Genomic DNA, 19,502 nt, shown 5'->3' with positions numbered 1-19,502 from the left:
CAGAGTAGCTGGGACTACAGGTGCAAGCCACCCACACCTAGCTATTTGTGTGTGTGTGTGGAGACAAAGTCTTGCTGTGTTTCCCACGCTAGTCTCAAACTCCTAGCCTCAAGTTATCCTCTTGCCTTGGCCTCCCAAAGTGCTGGCGTTATAGGCATGAGCCACTTGCTGGGCCTCCATTTTCGTACTTTCTTTAGTTACTCTGCAAGACTTACCTGTGAGGATTTAGGGTGTTAAGATATAGTGCAATTGTGGTTTGAAAAGTGTAAGAGCACTCACAGTCTCTTGAATAATGTCCAGGTTCTTAGGAATAAGGATAATATTATCAATGATAAAGATAATCAACTTTTATTGAGTGCTTACCATATGTCATATATTGTGCTGATGTGTGAACTCCTTTACATTCATTATTATCTCAATTAACATGGTAAATAACCTATAAGGAAATTTTATTATTTTCTCCATTTTATAGGTAGGAAAATGAACGCTTAAAGAATTGCATTAGCCAAAGAGTAAGTGGCAGAACTTAGACCAGGCTTTTCTGTGCCAACGCAAGTACTTTTAACTACTGAAGTATATCACAAGACTATGGTGCTTCCTAGGTCTGTTCTCTCATGCAGTTTTTGTTGTGTGTACAATTTATTACCTCATAGTTATTCTTCAGAATTTGATAAACATGGGAAGACAAAAAAGCCCCTTTAGAAATGTTCAGCAGTCCCTGCCCTTTACTTTTAAGAAGTCCTTATATTTGTACAGAGTTCTACAACCTAAATATACTTTTACATCTTATCACTTTTGATCATCATAACATTTTTTCTGGTGATCAAGACAGGGCTTATTATTCCCTTTTATGTAAATAAACCAAGGTTCAAACAGATTAAGTGAGCTGCACAAGGTTATACCAGGTTTCCTATAAGTCGACTCTCTAAAACTTTCAGCTGTAACTGTTTGAAAATCATCATTCAAATATATGATTCTTAACACAAATTGTAGAGGCTCATGGAGGAGAGCATCAAATACTAAGAACAAGATATTAGTAAAGTATCCAAGATCATCCTCTTTTCTCTTTGTTCTTCACGGGAGAGGTTGTAACCTTAAAGGGGCTATATTAGTTTGCTAGGGCTATCATAAAAAAGTATCACAAACTGAGTGGGTTAAAACCACAGAATCTTATTCTGTCGTAGTCTGGAGGCTGGAAGTCCAAGATCAAGGTGTTGGTAGGGTTGGTTTCTCCTGAGGCCTTTCTTCTTGGCTTACCAATGGCTGCCTTTTTGCCTTTTCTGTGTGTGTGTGGGTCCTGGTGTCTCTTCCTCTTTGTATAAGGGCACCAGTTATATTGTATTAAGGCTCACCCATATGACCTCATTTAATCTTTTTTTTTTTTTTTTTTTTTTTTTGAGACAGGGTCTCACTCTGTTGCCCAGGCTGGAGTGCAGTGGCACAGTCTTGGCTCACTGCAACCTCCGCCCCCTGGGTTCAAACTATCCTTCCACCTCAGCCCCCCAAGTAGCTGGGACCACAGGTGTGTGCCACCACGCCTGGCTATTTTTTTGTATTTTTGGTAGAAACGGTTTCACCATGGTGCCCAGACTGGTCTCAAACTTCTGGGCTCAAGTAATCCACCTGCCTTGGCCTCCCAAAGTACTGGGATTACAGGCATGAGCCACCGTGTCCAGCCAAATCTTAATTACTTCTTTAAAGATTATATTTCTGAATATAGTCACATGTGAGACCCTAGGGGTTAAGACTTCAACATATGAAATTTGAGGGACATGATTTAGTCCATAACAGGGGATTTCCTGTTAAGCAAATGCTCCTTCATCTGATGGATATGAGAACTATAATCAAATTTTTAAAAGCTTCCAACATCAGTGTGAAATGCTGTATAAAATCAGAGCCATCTCATGAAGATTTAAGCTTGATACAGTTTTTAAGATGAAGAATCCTAATAAATAGACAAACACAAGCTTTATCTCATAACCATTGCTAGCAGGAGGAAAAAGAAAGAAGGAAATTAATAAGCATCCAGACCAGCTGGGGAGAAATAGTAATTCCAAACCTTCAAAATATACAATATAAATAACAGTAGACAATTTCATAAGTATCCCTGTTAATATCTGAATCAAATTAGTATATGAATACACTTAATATTTCTATGGGGTGCTTATATTTTGACTAACTACTTATTTGAGGTTACCATGTTTAAGAAATTATTATCCCAAATCATAAACTGGAGTTTAGAATGGATCAGAAGGTGGACTGGAGCCCATATGTTACTGATTACCAGAAGGAATGTGGGATGTGATATGAGATTTTAGAAGTCTGCCACTAAGACTTGTTAGGCTACTCAGACATGAACAGTAGCCACAGGCACCAGGTAGACCTTCAGTGGGCATCAGGAAGCCAGCAGTAGGAACTAGGATTTAGGATGGATCTGAGGTTCTGTCAAGACTCAGTGATCAGTCATAATGCTAGACTTGGAGGAACGGTGTCAAAACCACGGCAGAGATGTAGGTACTATGGCAGAAGGCCAATATCTAGTTGTAGGAATTAGGTCACATATTAGAATATAATACACAAAAAGCAGTATAGGTCAGCATGGAAACACCAGCAAAGTAGCTTGATTTTGAGCAGGTCACCTACTTACTGGCTTAGGGCTTCCAAGCTTCCTTTTGCCCAGAGGCATAACTGAACTCAGAGTTTGGGGTAGCATTGAATGAAAATTTGAGAGTTAAAAAGCCCAGAAAGACTTAGGTGCAAAGGACCCCATACACTATTCCTCCCCATGGGGTAGTAGATGTCATAGACATATGCTCATTTTGTTTTGAGTTTAAGTTATCAGGTCTAGCAGCAAAATATACCCAAAGTGTTTCCAGAAAAGTTTTGTTCTGGTGGTGTTGAATTGACTCATTTTCTTTTAAAAGACTGTATCACTGGCCTGTAATAGAGCTTGTCCTAGCATTGTACTTTTCTTAAGATACCCCTACACAATCCTGCCACTGTGACTGGTTGTCATTCCACAGTTGGTGCAGTGATATCACTGATCCAACATCAGCATCCACACAAATATTAGAATCTCATCAAATAATAGAAATTATGTACTCACATTTCCCCAGGACAAATTTAAGGAGAAGAAGGAAAGCAATTAAGAAGTACCTAGATCTCCTGGGGGAAAATTTTTAAAAAGTCAATTTCTGTGATATATGTTACCCTGTGGCTAGATTGAAGCAGTGCAGTCTCCTCCCTGAGGCTTCTCTTGTACACCACCTGGAAATGTCAGTTGGTACAGATTGTAGCAGACTGTCTGCTTAAAGGCATTGACCACATGGAGCCTGTGACATCTGTGGTTTTGGTGACTGTGTGGTTTTAAATGACTGTGTACTTGATTCTAGTTCTGAGATATGTATTTATCCAGTGTGGGATCTGGAAGATACTTAAAAAGTGATATAAAACATTAGCAAAGTAAACTGAATCTCTTTGCTTGCATTTATTGAATATTACATTTAGTTAGTGTTTTACAAATAATATATCAAAATTAATAATATAGAACATAATTGGATTTCTTATTCAAAATTTGAATAGGAGAGCTAAGAAAAGACAGAGCCTAAAGGGCCATTCAGTCATTATTATGCCCAGTGATATGGGTTGAATTGTGTCACCCAAAAAGATATATTATGTCCCAGTCCCCAGTACCTGTGATTGTGACCTTATTTAGAAATAGGTATTTGCAGATGCAATCAGATTAAGATGAGGTCATATTTGTTCAGGGTGGATCCTAATCTAATATTACTAGTGTCCTCATAAGAAGGGAACAATTTAAACACAGGCAGACACAGAGAGAAGATGGAGGAGATTCTCTGCCTTGGAGTTATGCTGTCACAAGTCAAGAAAAGCCTGGGGCTACTAGAAGTTGGAAGAAGGTTCCACCCCCATAGGCTTTGGAGGGAGCAAAGACCTGCCAGTGCCTTGACTTCAGGCTTCTACTATCTCTAGAGAATAAGATTCTGTGGTTTTAAGTCACCCAGTTTCTGATATATAGCAGCCCTAGGGAATGAACACACCTAGTTTTGTATCTCTTGTCAGGGTTGTACTTAAATAGGGTCAATTAGATTTTAGAGCATGCCAGGTGATAGGATTTGGCTGTGTCCCCACAGAAATCTCATCCTGAATTGTAGCTCCCATAATTTCCATGTGTTGTGGGAAAGACCCTCTGGGAGGTAATTGAATCAGGGGGTGGTTTCCCCCATACTGTTCTCATGGTAGTGAATAAATCTCATGAGCCTTGATGGTTTTATAAGGGGTTTCCCCTTTCACTTGGCTCTCATTCTCTTTTGCCTGCCACCATGTAAGACATGACGTTCGCCTTCCACCATGATTATGAGGCCTCCCCAGTCACGTGAAACTATGAGTCCATTAAACCTCTTTTTTTTGGGTAATAAATATGAGTCCATTAAACCTCTTTTTTGGTAATAAATTACCCTCTCTTGGGTATGTCTTTATAAGCAGAAAACCTCTTTTTCTTTATAAATTACCCAGTCTTGGGTATGTCTTTTTTCTTTATAAATTACCCAGTCATGGTGTATGAAAATGGACTAATACACGAGGGAACTTTTATGATCTTTGGCTACTGGTGGGTTCTGGGGTTTGATTTCTGGGATGGTGGGGGATGCCAGAGACCTAAGCTACCACATAAAATTAATCTCTTTTCAGGAAAACTGTACTTGAATAACTCAGGGCAATTACTAATGTTTTCTGGGTGAATGACTGGGTTTTCAGAGCTGCTGGATTGTGTGTGTGTGTGTGTGTGTGTGTGTGTGTGTGTGTGTGTATGTGTATCTCAGAAATATTTAAATTGTTGAAAGTGGGAAGTCAGACTCTTCAATCATTCTGGTTATGTTCATTATTAACTGCAATGAACTGAATGTTTGTGACCCAACCCCCAAATTCATATATTAAAACCCTAATACCAATATGATAGTTTTGGGAATTGGGTCCTTTTAGGGGGAAATTACATCATGAGGATGGAGACCTCATGAATGGAATTAGCACCCTTTTAAAAAGAGGAGGAGACACAGGGCCTGTCTCCCTCTCTGCCCTCTCCCATGTGAGAATATAGCAAGAAAATAGCTATTTGTAAACAAGGAAGTGGGCCCTCACCAGAACTGACAGTGCTGGCACCCTGATCTTGTACTTCCCAGCCTCCAGAACTGTGAGAAATAAATGTTTGTTGCTTAATTCATCCAGTCTCTGGTACTAGACTGGGTGAGTTAATTTTTAGCTCAGTGAGTTAATTTTTAGTCCAAATTAAACATTAACAGAACTAAAACATTAGCAGATTCAAAATGTGTGAATAACGGTATGTGTGGAATTAGTCAGATGGTTTGCTTTTTAGACAAGTTTCAAATTATTTTGTGGCAATCTAGGTCATATCTTTCCCCCAGCAAGGTTTTTAACTATAAGCTGTTACATATTCTAGTATAAATTCTGTTTAAATCTTAGTAGTAGCAAACAAACATTATTATTTTTCATCCATGATATATTTATTAGGATGCTGATATCAGTGAGGAATTCTTCACCATTCTTTTAGAGAGGTCAGCTATGGTAGTATTTATAATAGCACTAGAGATAAACAGTTGAGGAGCTTGCATTACAAATGTTAAGACCACTTAGGATAGTAGTAGGGAACAAGGTAGTTAATCTCATAATTCCATTTTTTGGCAGACACAAAGAGACAGAAACACAACGCCTTATCCTATAGAAATATTGTCTTCTTGCCATATCCTGACTTTCAGCCTTATGCTCTGAAATAGCAACAGTGTTTTGGCATAGGACATATACAAGGCTTTAAAAAATTTTCTTTTTGGCCTGGTGTGGTGGCTCACGCCTGTAATCCCAGCACTTTGGGAGGCCGAGGTGGGTGGATCACGAGGTCAGGAGTTCGAGACCAACCTGACCAACATGGTGAAACCTCGTCTCTACTAAAAATACAAAAATTAGCCGGGCGTGGGGATGTGTGCCTGTCATACTCAGGAGGCTGAGGCAGGAGAATTGCTTGAACCCGGGAGGAGTAGGTTTGCAGTGAGCTGAAATTGTGCCACTGCACTCCAGCCTGGGCAACAGAGCAAGACTCGGTCTCAAAAAAAAAAAATTCTTTTTGGCCATTTCCATTGCTCTGCTTCTATGGCCATCACTGCTCATGACACCAGATGTTCCCACAGATCCACACAGGTGAGCGGTTCACGTGGTCAGAAATGATAATGGGTTGGAACTTTCAGAAAGTCAAAGACTGAGAATTTGTTGGAAATTTACAGAAAGGTATCATAATTAGTCATGGAAATTATGCAAGTTGCAAGTAGTACATTTACATTCACTTGTGTAGGGAATCAATTTATCCAATAAATACACTTAGGAATATAAATAGATCATTTATCAGGATTTTGCAGAAATAAGTGAAAACTTTATGTGTTTTGGATGCCTGCAAATCTGATGCCCAGTGTTCCCAGATATAGATATTTCCTGTTCAGCATTATTGGTAATTGGATAAGAAAACCTATATTTTCAAGCTGCAATGGTAGAGTCGTGTTAGTGGATGTTATTACAATATGAGTATTTCCTCATTTTTTTCTTACTTAGAATATTACTGAAATAACCAAGTCTTGTTAGAGAAGGCATGAGCTTTTGCGATTTATATTTAAGGAAAAGTGAAAACCAGGTGAGTGGGGACAGTCAGAAGCCCAGAAGTGGGTATGAGATTATTTAAACTCTCTGAAAGCAAGAGACAAGTAGTGGAAGTGGGGCAAGAAATTCAGTGCACAAGGGTTGACAGTATCTGTAAATAATAGAATACATTCTCTTTCTCTTGTTATTATTTAAAGCCAACTGGTAGACAGGAGCTATAAAAACAGCTGACCAGGACAATTTTTTTCCCACTTCCAAAAATTTATCAAATATTTTTAATGCCAACATCTAGAATCCAGTGAGTATATACAAATATTACTTATCGAAGGAGCACACACACCCACACACCCTTTAGTCTCCAGTCTTTTTCATTTTATTTACTTAAAAATAGTGTGCTAAGAGTTGGCATATATTTTCTCACTGAGGAAATGGAAAAATAGGCCAGAGACATCAGCCAATAGGCAAGATCGGTCTTAAGTCCAATTTCCCCTATGTTGAAATTAACCAATTTAAGCTTGGTCTACAATTATAGAGTATTAGACTTGGAAAGGGCCAAAGAAATAATCAGTCTTAGCCCCTTCTTTTTATATTTTCATTAACTCTTTCAACAAAGTATTGAATATTTACTATGTGCTGGGTTCAATAATAGGTGTTAGGATATACAATGGTGAATAAAATGTAGTCTCTGTCCTCAAAAGTCTCATAGTCCAGGGAATTGCTAATCAAATTTGAATATGTATACACGTCAGCTGAGAGATTCTGTTAAAATGTAGGATCTAATTCAGTAGGTCTAGGGTGGAACCTGAGATTCTGCATTTCTGATAAGCTCCTAGCTGATGCCCATACTGCTTGTCCATGGACCAAACTTTAAGAAGCAAGGATTGAGATGGTGAACATATGAGAAAACAAGTTTAAAGTGGCCAAGTGACCTGTCCAATATCACATGACAAACTCATGAAAAAGCCCAGATTCCTGGCTTAGTTCAGTGACCCTTTGATTCACATTGCTCTGATGATCAGAGTTTAATTATCATTTGGCTCAGGTGTTACGCACACATTTGAAGTGCTAATAATTATTGGACCTAAATGCTGCTAATTCAACGGTAGAAGCTGCAAATCTCTGTTTACACTAGAAGATGTATGATTGAATTCCACAGAAATTCTAGAGATCAGGGGAAAGATACCCAAATCCAAGAAGGATCCACAGTGTGGCTAAACACAATCCATTACTTCATTTATTCATTTGTACAAGAAACATTTACTCACAATCTACTGTATGCATAGACAAGAATCCTTACCCACTTCTTCTATACCCATAATGCCCTGTACAGTCCTAAGAGCACAAGGAGATGCTCCATTTGTCCTTTTGGCTGAATGATAGCACTGCTATAATAGATGTGGGAGATCAGATGCATTATTGAAGTTCTCTCCTGAAGGAATTTGAGATCTAGTTGTGAAAAGAGGACTTACTTTATTTTTTTCTTTTTGAGACAGAGTCTCTCTTTGTTGCCTAGGTTGGAGTGCCCTGGCGCCATCTTGGCTCACCACAACCTCCGCCTCCTGGCTTCAAGTGATTCTCGCAACTCAGCCTCCCGAGTAGCTGGGATTACAGATGCCCACCACCACACCTGGCTATTTATTATTATTATTTTTTAGTAGAGATGGGGTTTCACCATGTTGACCAGGCTGGTCTTGAACTTCTGACCTCAAGAGATCCGCCTGCCTTGGCCTGGGATTACAGGCGTGAGCCACAGCGCCTGGCCCGACTTATTATTATTATTATTTTTTTACATAATTACCGAGAATAATTCTAATTAGAAATGAGAATATAATCTTGTGATATAAACTATTGATAAGTGTTACAGGAATTCAAAGTTGTGGAAAGTTAAGTATAGGCTAAGACTAGTCAGAAGTCTTTATTTTTTGAGACAGAGTCTCACTTTTGCCCAGGCTGGAGTGCAGTGGTGTGATCTCAGCTCACTGCAGCCTCCTTCTCCCGGGTTCAAGTGATTCTCCTGCCTCACCCTCCTGAGTAGCTGGGATTACAGGCGCCTGCCACCACGCCCAGCTAATTTTTATATATACATATTTTTAGTGGAAATGGGGTTTCACCATGTTGGCCAGGCTGGTCTCGAACTCCTGACCTCAAGTGATCCACCCACATTGACCTCCCAAAGTACTGAGATTACATGTGTGAACCACCGTGCCCAGCCAGAAGTCTTGATAAAGTACATGACAAGTGAGCTGAGGTATAAAGGAATTGGGGGATTTGAGGATTTGTTGAGGAGGCACTGTGAGAATATTTAAAGTAGAGAGACCTCATGTGTGAAGGTACAGAGTTGAGTATGAGAAGCTTAGGTGATAGTAGTTGATTAAACTGGCTGTGGAGGATGGTAGAGTGTGGAGGACCTAATGTTATAGAAACTGTTACATAGATATAGGATGAACATCTCTAAGACACGTTCCCTGTAAATCCGCAATATAAATGTATAACACAAATATTTTTATCTTCTTCTGACTTCTTATTGGATGAATATCTTACTGTTAACATATAACTACCATCCAATTAAGATTATTGCTCAACTCATTTAGTTAGTTAGTAGTCCAGACTTACCCAACATTAAGATGTAGCAAGTAATATGAACTACACTGGAACTTAAAAAATATTTCTATGTTTTGTTGACTTCAAGGAATGTGGCCTTAAGCAAACTCTCTAATGTCCAGTTATCTGGAATTTTTGACAACAAAACAGTCTTTAACATGCACAGCCGTTATCAACACTGTCTTGTAATATATTAGAAGACAGTGGCAGCTATCCAGTGCATCTTAGATTTATAACTCCTCAGAGAATAAATGCGTTGAACGTTCTATACATTATTTCTACAGTATGTATACAGTTACTACTAAATACTTAATGATGGAAAGATAATCAACCTGGATTTACATTTTATTGTGACAATTTTCCACATCAATCTTGGGAAATTTCCACTTACCTTATATTTGGCCTACGAATGGCTTAGAAGATTACAAGAAAGAGGAGTGAGAGAGGATAAATCACTTGGCTAATAAAAATTGAGGCAAAAATAGCCCATTGATAATAGTTGATGTCTTCTTAAATTCCTGAATGCACTTTTCTGAATTTATTGTGAACTTGACTCAAATGTATGTCAATTTTTAACAGCATTAATTACTTGGAATTCTCCACATTGTCTGTTTTGTTTGTTTGTTTTGAGATGGAGTCTTGCTTTGTTGCCCAGGCTGGAGTGCAATGGTGCAATCTTGGCTCACTGCAACCTCTGCCTCCCAGGTTCAAGTGATTCTCCTGCCTCAGCCTCCCGAGTAGCTGAGATTACAGGCATGCACCACCATGCCTGATTAACTTTTGTATTTTCAGTAGAGATGGGGTTTCACCATGTTGGCCAGTCTGGTCTTGAACTCCTGACCTCTGGTGTTCTGCCTGCCTCTGCCTCCCAAAGTACTGGGATTACAGGCGTGAGCCACTGGGCCTAGGCCACATTGTCTTTTTTCCACTCAGAGTTTCTATTTTCTTTTGAACATGCTTTGTTGTTGTTTTTTTTTTTTTTTTTTTTTTTTTTTTGAGACAGATTCTCACTCTGTTGCTGAGGCTGGAGTGCAGTAGCAAGATCATAACTCACTGTGACCTTGAACTGGGCTCCAGTGATCCTCCTGCTTCAGCTTCCAGAGTAGCTGGGACCACAGACTTGTGCCACCATGCCCAGCTGATTTTTGTATTGTTATTCTTTGTAGAGATGAAGTCTCCATGTGTTGTGCAGGCTGGTCTTGAACTCCTGGTCTCAAGCGATCCTCCTGCTTTGGTTTCCCAAAGTGCTGAGATTACAGGTGTGAGACACAATGCCCAGCCTGAACATGCACTTTTTAACATTTCTGCTCAGCTCCTGATTTATTAGCATGTGTTGAAATTCAGTTTTATGTTATCTAAAGTTGCTACTTAGAAGCTCCTCTTTGGGAATCACTGTAATGAGCCCTTTGCACAATATGGAATATGTCTTCTTGTTTGTGTACAGACTGTGCTATCATATATAGTACTACCCATCCCATTTCTTTATATATTCCTCTGCTTAGGAGGTTACTGCCTAGCTACACTCCAGTGCATTTCCTTACTCTCAGCCTATGAGATAGAAATAGAAATCCCTTGGGTCCTTCCACCGTTTATTTGATTCCTTTAACTCTTGGCAGCTCCAATTCTGTCTCTGGCAGCTGTTGGGGAAACCTCTTGTTTAACCTTCCCTGACAGGCCCTGGGATAATTCTGGGAAGCTTTGCTAACTTGCCCTTCTACCCCCCTAGTGCTTTCTTTCCTTTGCAGATGTTTTTCTGTGCTTTTCATAACCATAAATGTATTTCAGATGAACCACTGTAGTTTACAGTTGTTGCAGCTTTTCTCATGCTAAAGTTCCAAACAAATTTTAACAGCTGCTGAGGAGGCTGGCAAAAAGCCTTGATTGCTAATTCTGTGTTAAACTACTTTTCACAATAGGACATTCTATAATATTTGATACAGTCTCTAAAGAAAATGATTTCTATCTTATATTATTACTGTTTGTATCATACTCATTCCTAGCTTTAAAAAGATTCCAAGTCCATGCTTTCCAAAATGGGCTTGATTTTATTTAAAACTTTATAGAAAAGTTAGGGGTTCCCAATGTAATAGGGATGTTATGATGGAGAAACAGGTAACAGTGGTATCAGTAGAGTCAAGTGAGTTAACACACAAATATAGTAAACTGTACCTTCTGGAAACATTACTCTATAAAGGTGAACATTTGTTCTCTTGGCTATAATTTGTAAATAGGTGGAAGGGAAGCTGCTTGTTAAAATTGGAGCCAAGAGATTCACATGTCCTTAGTGTGTTTCCAAGTATGCTGGGGTCAGAGGAGCTGCTTGGCAGTCTGGTGTGAAGTGAAGATGTGCTCAGAATCTCACAAATAAATCCATACTGCAGTGAATCCCCTGCTAGATAATAAAGTGCACATCGTATGTGTAACAGGGAGATGGCATGTTAATGAGGAAGTCATTGAAAACAGAATTTGATCTGTAACTGCTAAAAGTTGCTTCAAAAGCCACATCTGATCTGCTAGTACCTCCAAATTATTTCACAATTAATTATGAAACAATTTTTTAAAACAATCTAATAGAAAAACTGTACTGTATTTTCATCTGTGTTTTTTTGTTTTTAAGACAGGGTCTCGCTCTGTCATCCAGGCTGGAGTGCACGATCTCAGCTCACTGCAACCTCCGCCTCCTGGGTTCAAGTGATTCTCCTGCCTCAGCCTCCCGAGCAGCTGGGATTACAGGTGCCGGCCACAACACCCAGCTAATTTTTGTATTTTTGGTAGAGACGGGATTTCACCACGTTGGCCAGGCTGGTCTCGAACTCCTGACCTCAAGTGATCCGCCTGCCTCGGCCTCGCAAAGTGCTGGGATTACAGCACTTAAGTCCTCTGGTTTATGACTTAATTTCTCAACTAAGTTTTGATGGTGGATTTCTTATTATAAAGATATTTGATAATAAATAATAACATTTCAATATGGGCAACATGGCGAAACCCTGTCTCTACAAAAAATACAAAAATTAGTCCAGCATGGTGGTGTGCACCTGTAGTCCCAGCTACCCAAGAGGCTGAGGTGGGAGGATCACCTGAGACCGGGAAGGTCGAGGCTGCAGTGAACTGTAATCATATCACTGCACTCCAACCTGGGCGACAAGAGTGAGACCTTGTCTAAAAAAAAATTAAATAAATAAATGATAACATTAATAAACTGAACAATTTCTTGAAAAACACCCACATGGAATTTGCGTGTATTTTTGTTGGTTCTCATTTTTTTTTTTTTACCCTTTATCACAATCAGTTGTTCTGTTGCATATATTTCTGATTTGTAAAAAAAAAAAAAAATAGAAATGGAAAAATAATTCAATAATCTGATAAATAAATGCCAACTCCATATTTAATAGTGAAACATTAGAGCCCGATTTTCCATTACTGCTCCTAATGTACTCATTCCATATGAGTACATGAATAGGGTCATTAAAATAAAGGGTTTCATACTCAAGTAAGTTTGAGAAATGCTGAGTTAAACAAGATTTTTTATTTTTATTTTTTTGAGACAACTTTTTCATTGCAGTAGTACAATCAAAGCTCACTGCAGTCTCAACCTCCTGGACTCAAGTGATTCTCTTGCCCCAGCTTCATGAGTAGTTGGGACCATAGGTATGCACCACCATGCTTAGATAATTTTTTTTTAATTTTCAATTTTTTTTTGGTTTGTTTTTTGTAGAGATGGGGTTTTGCTATATTGCCTAGGCTGGTCTTGAGCTCCTGGCCTCAAGCAATCCTCCTGCACCAGCCTCCCAAAGTAGAGATTACAGGCATGAGCCACTGCACTTGGTGAAGTTTTCCATTTAGTGCAGGACTTTGCAGAACCTTTAATATGTTAATACTCACTGGGACTCTCTTAAGAGGAATATATAACTTGGTGGTATCACAGAAGTATTTGACCACAGAAATATTTTTTTTAGAGCATCCCCAGCAAGCAGCGCTCTGAGGAATATGCCTTGGCAAACACTGACACAGCATTCAGCCAGGTGTGAGACAGTATGCACTAAACTTCTGCCAGCAGTTACTCTTGTGTAACTCACTACAGACAGGTGTCATGTTAGTGAAATGGCTAGACTTCATTGTGGATGTGAGTCAGCTGGAGGTGTCTGTCAAAATGCAGATTCTTAGGCTCTACTCTAATTCAGCAGATATGATTTGAATTCCAAGACTCTACGTTTAAATGCATCAAGTGAGGTTTCTGATATAAGTGTCTGTAGTTTATGCTTTGAAAAACACCATGTTAGAAAGTTTGGGTCATTAATAAATCATAAAAGATGAATGTAATTAATTCATATAAATTTACAAGTGTATTAATTCATATAAACATACAAGTTTAATAACACTGATGTTACATGTTGAAACTGGGACATTCTGAAAGTTTATAGGCTGGGCACAGTGGCTTATGCATGTAATCTCAGCACTTTGGGAGGCTGAGGTGGGAGAATCACTTGAGCCCAGGAGTTCAAGGCTGCAGTGAGCTTTGATGGTGCCATTGCACTCCAGCCTGGGTGACAGAGTGAGACCCTGTCTCTAAACATAAAATAAAAATTTAAAAAAGGAAAGTTTATTGATTGAAGGGCAATTAGGTATGGATAAAACTTCACATTCATTTAACTTATATATCAGTCATCTTTAATACTCATGCCAAGCTTGGACTTACTGACTCACTGTCACCATAAAATATTCATGTAATCTGCATGTTTGCTCATGTGGCATGTAACTGAAAGCAACGAAGATGCCCCTTCCCTTGACGAACCTCAATTTGCACTTCTGGCAATCATTGTACTTAGCTTGATGTTTTCTGCACATAGCTTGATATTTTCTGCTTCGTGCCTTTGCTCTTGCTAGTCCCCTTGTCTGAAATGCTCCTTTTCTTGTTTCCTTCTCTGGCTAGTTTGCTCTCTGCTGAGTGTGAATATGTATAGGTGGTTTGAAATGGGCATAACATATTCATTTAGTTAAACAAGTTATGATTGAAGCTGGCGAAATATGTGTGGGTGTGTAGTTGTTGGAGCAGGAATAATATCTGTTAGCTTGAAACAGTACCAGGTAGTCTTAAAATTCCAAGACAGGCTCACAAGGACTCAGGTGATCCGAAAAGCTATAGAAATATAGAAATTCAGCAAGGCATTATTACGAGGAAGAGAAGCAGTTCAAATTGTACTTAGTTTGCAAAAGATAATTTTCACCTCATTGAATTTTGCTGATAATTGAACCAGGTTCGGTTGTTTGTTAATAATAATTCATTCGTTTTTGACTAATTTTCTCACCTACATGGATCTGTCTCAGCAATAGCACTTTACTATGCATTAATAATGATTACTGGTTACTGATTGAGTAGAATGGTTCTTCTTACCAGGTAGATGTACATCTTCAGATAGCATTCAAAGCACTTACTTTTAATTATTCTGAAAATAAAAACAAATACTAATACACTCGTATCTGTTTCTTTAAAATCTTCAGCTAAAAGAAGTAGTATATCTTGCCATGTTCCTCATTCACATTTGGTGCCTCACTTTTTGTCAAAATGCCAAGTGTCTGCCATGGTAGACATATACTGGTAGATGTATTGTGAATGTAATGTTTGATAAGGGAGAAGAATTATATTCAAGTTTTTTAGAGTGTTAGACTTCTCTACCTTCTAGTATGAGACGTGCTTCCAGTGACAAGAAAAGAAAGGATATTACATTTAGTCATGATTCATAAATGTCAGGATTTAAGTGTTGCAGGACTTTGTGGAAGCGGAAGAAGTAGTGGGAAACAGGAAGTCGGGCTGCCATGAGCACATACATAACAAGTAATTAATTGACTACAGACGTGAGGGAACCTACAGAGAACATTAGAAAACACTATTGTACATGAAATGCATTAATACTAATTTTGTGAACAGCTGGATGGCTGAATGTTTGATAATGAAGCAAGTCATTTTAATTTGATCTAAGCTTCAGCTTTTAATTGAATTCATAAGAACACGGGAAAAATTAACAGGCAGCTTCTGGCAATTCAAAAACATTATTTTGGCTCAGAGTCTAAGCTTCTCTCTAAATTTGGGAAATCTGGCCCTGGATAAAGATAGAGCAAAGAAAAATCATGTTGTAATACCAAGAACAGCAGAGTTATGTCTCCGATTTCAAATAAATGCAGATTGTCATTGTTTGTCAGAGAGGCAACTATTCCTTTGGACATAATCATATCTTAAAGTGACTAACAGGTCAGCTCTAATTATTAGATGGTTGGTTGAATCAGAGAGGTGACTTTTTCCTCTGTGAAAAGGCAAGAATATCATATAGAATAATTTTTCAAATGCTTTCAAAGTAGAGCAGTGTGTGAGGCCAGAGATGAATCTTCTTTGTTAATAGACCCCAGAAGATCTGGGCAAGAAACAAGAAACTTTTTTTTTAGTAATAGGACCTCGTGTCTTTTGACTAGGGCTGGCTAAGACTTAGTGTTCAAAACTGCTGCTTCCTACAAGAAATACAAAGGATCATCAGTTTTCCATTCCTAAAAAGGGTGCCCTGAGCAATCACATTTGTTTCCCAATAACCTTAATGTATAATCTAACCTGTCACTGTTTTGCATCCTCAGATGAAATGCTTTACCATCTTACTCTATCGTTTGGTAGAACAATGCAAGGCAAAACAGACTATTCCATGGTAAAAGATATGAATCATATTCTGGAGTGGGGGGTATCTAAAGATGAAGTATAATTTTTCTTCCTCCTGCAGAGGTGATGGATATCTTTTGTCTCTCTTTTTTCTTATAAACGAAAAGATTGAATTGTTTTCATCTAGTTCCCAAATCCCATCAAGCTGAAAGTTTACTTTTTCAAAAACTGTTGCAGCAGATTTTCTCAAATAAGTAAAACTCTAGTTCAAAAGTCATCTACTTCAAGGAATTTTCCCTAATTATGTTTATCTCCGTTGATTTCTCCCTTTGTTTGTACTCTGGCATTTTCTATACATTTTGGAATGTATTATCAGACAGTTTTATTCTTCTCTTTTACATGTGTCTCTCTTAGATCTCATTCTAAATAATAAGCTTATGTAAAGCAGGAATTCTGTGTCTTATTTTTATGTTTTGCATCTTCCATAGTGTCTGAAAAACTGCTGTGTGCATAATAAGTGCTTAGTAGAAGTGATTAGTACAACATGTTCATAAATGTTCTTGGGTAGCCCCTGTATTGGCAAAGTGGATTTGAACAACTGTTTATGTTTAATAAAAAGTGTGAAAGTCTTTTTTGCTGCTTTTCCTTGGTAGAGACATTGTTGAGGGACTCTGGGACTTGTACAACTTGGTATTTTTATTATGTAAATCATAATTTGGAATTGGTGGATTGACACATGGAGATAATAATTCATTTTTACGCAACTTTGAAAATGCAGCAGTGAAGGCTTCAAGCCTTAGAAGTATATTTTTAAAAGATCAAGTCCAAAATGTGGTAAATAATCTGTAACTAAGAGTTTATGACCAAGCTTGATGCAGATATTTCAGATAATTGGTGATGGTATCTCCTGATGCAAGTGAAGGGCTATGATAATTGCTTTGGTTGACTGGGGTTGGCAGTACAGAGCAGGGAAGGATATAGAAATACACAGCTGCTATATAAGCCCAGGAATGAAAGGAATTTTGGAAGATACAGTCAGCTTCTGATTATCTATGTATAGATAATTTACACCCCGTGATGTATTTTAAATTTCATCACTGGCTAGCTTTCCCTTGTTACTTAGTCTCACCTTTCCCTCTATCTATTTTGTGGTCTTTGGAAACTTCCACTTAGTTGGCTATCTAGATTAGACAAAATATAACCAGAAAGGTAGATTTTTGGAGGAAATAACTGCATAGAATCAAAAACAAAACACAGAGCTATACTATAGTAGATGCTAGGATGTGGGTGAATGTGGTCATGAAGGATTGTTAAAGCATTGTGAAAATTCTCTCCCAACAAAGATTTTTAAAATTTGCATCAGACTATTTGCATCAGTCTTCAGTTCTCAATTGGGTGAACCAATTGGTAATTCTTTGTCAAGAATATTGAATGTTGTTCACTGTTACTACAGATATTCTTAAGACAGAATTTGGACCTGGACATTATATGTTTTCAATGTATTTAATCTGTTGCTGAGCGATGTGTAGAAAAAAGGTCTTTAAAATTAATGCAGCAATACTGAGAGATTAAAAATTCCTGGAAGTGTGTGTTTAGTACCTTCTCTGCCGTGGGCCCTGTGCAGAATTCACACAAAGTAGAGAGAAAGATAACCTCATAGGAATTTGGCATGCAATAGCTGAGGAGATCGATGCTGACTGTAACCCCTCCACAAATACATGTAATCCATCTTTTTCTAAAGTACAGTTTTAATGGAGTATCTTTAAAACATGGGTTATCTGACTAAACATTTGTTTAGAGCTAGACAACTTAGAATTGTGCCTTATTAGAACTGTTTTTTTCTTACATTTGTCAATCCTTGTTGTGTATTTGTCTTGTCTCTATAATTAGAGTATAGGCACATTAAGGACTGAGACCATAGATCACTTATCTTTTGCATTCCCCTTAGGCTGTGCAGAGTGGTTGGCACACAGTAGGTACTTGATACATGTTGTTTGCCTGAATAAATAACCTGATGTATTCGTTTTCTTCATGTGCATCCACGTGTATTTCATTCAAGACAGATAGATGTCTAAATGAAATCGGGAGACAGAGGCTTCCATGGTCCACTCTAAGATTTGTCACTCTCAATATGAAGGAATTCCTCCAATATGTAACTTCAATACCGTTTCTCTTTTTCTCTCATTCTGCATTTTATATGTATATGGATGCATATATATATATATATATGTTATTTTAATCTTCTTTTTCTAGGACTTATTTTCTATCTTTTATTATGTTTGTACTTCATCATAAAATAAAAAAAAATTAGGTCTCTAAGGGACATCCTCCAATTTCTCCTTATATTTCCAAACTGGGTTACCAATACTGCATACTTTGCTACCATAAAGTAGTAATTTAATTAAAAAAAAATATATATGTATATGTATATATCAGAGTCTTGCTATGTTGCCCAGGCTGCAGTACCATGGCGTGATAATAGCTCACTGCAGCTTTGATCTCCTGGACTCAAGCAATCCTTCCACCTCAGCTGGGACTACAGGTGTGTACCACCATGCATGGCTAATTTTTAAAATATATAGAGAGACATGGTCTTGCTATGTTGCCAAGGCTGTATTTTTTTTTTTTTTTGGTAAGTGTCTTTAAACATTTTAGTAGCCTGTGACTGTTGAACGTGTAATTTAATGAATGAGTGGAACTTGAATTTGACTTGTAAACATTGGAACAAGGTTCATGGAAGTATCTGGCTTTCCTACCTTCTAGAAATCCAAATGCTAAGGATACTTTTTCCTCTTTTCTAATTTAAATAGAAGAAAGGATATCTTTACTGTTTCTGCTAGCTCCATGAAGGCAGAGACTATGGTTGTCATCTCAGTTCTCCAAAACAGTGCCTGAAACATAACAGATGATAAATGAATATTTTTAGAAGGAATGAATGTAAATAAAGTCAATATGATCAAATAGTCACACTGACCTTCTAGCTGTTCCTCCAACCTGCCAAGTAACTTCCCACCTCAAGGCCTTTACACTTGCTGTTTCCTCTGTTCTGAATGTTCTAGATACCCATATGATTAATTCCATCATTTTATTCAGATCTGTGTTAAAATGTTACTTCTTTAGATACATTTCCCTTCTACTATCTGTTAAAATAGTCTACCTCCACCTCTCCCACCCCAATTACTCTAATCCAGCTTCACTGTTTCTTCTTAGCACATATTGCTGTAATATTTCATTATACATTGTATACTTGACGTTGTCTCTTTCTTCCCCCTGGAAGGAGGGGAGAATAAAATTTGAGATATGTAAATTCAGAGACTGCATAATGTCAGGGTTTTATGAGGAAACAGAAATCATTTTAGATAGTTCAAATAAAGAGACTTTAAAGGATTACTTACGGTGGTAAGTTTGGGCATGGTTAAGGAAATAAGGTATATTGAAACTAGACTTGATAGGGAGAGAGGAAGAAAGAATGTTACTGAAGTCCAGTGAGAGCTGGAGCTGGGAAGGAGGGATTGCCTGAAAGAAGATGTCTTGCTAAAGGGACTCTACTGCTAACAGAGAAAGACATGGTGCTGGCAGTAAG

Source organism: Macaca mulatta, chromosome X (genome assembly GCF_049350105.2).
Source record: "Macaca mulatta isolate MMU2019108-1 chromosome X, T2T-MMU8v2.0, whole genome shotgun sequence".
NCBI lineage: Eukaryota > Metazoa > Chordata > Mammalia > Primates > Cercopithecidae > Macaca > Macaca mulatta.
Note: the sequence above shows the minus strand (reverse complement) of the source record.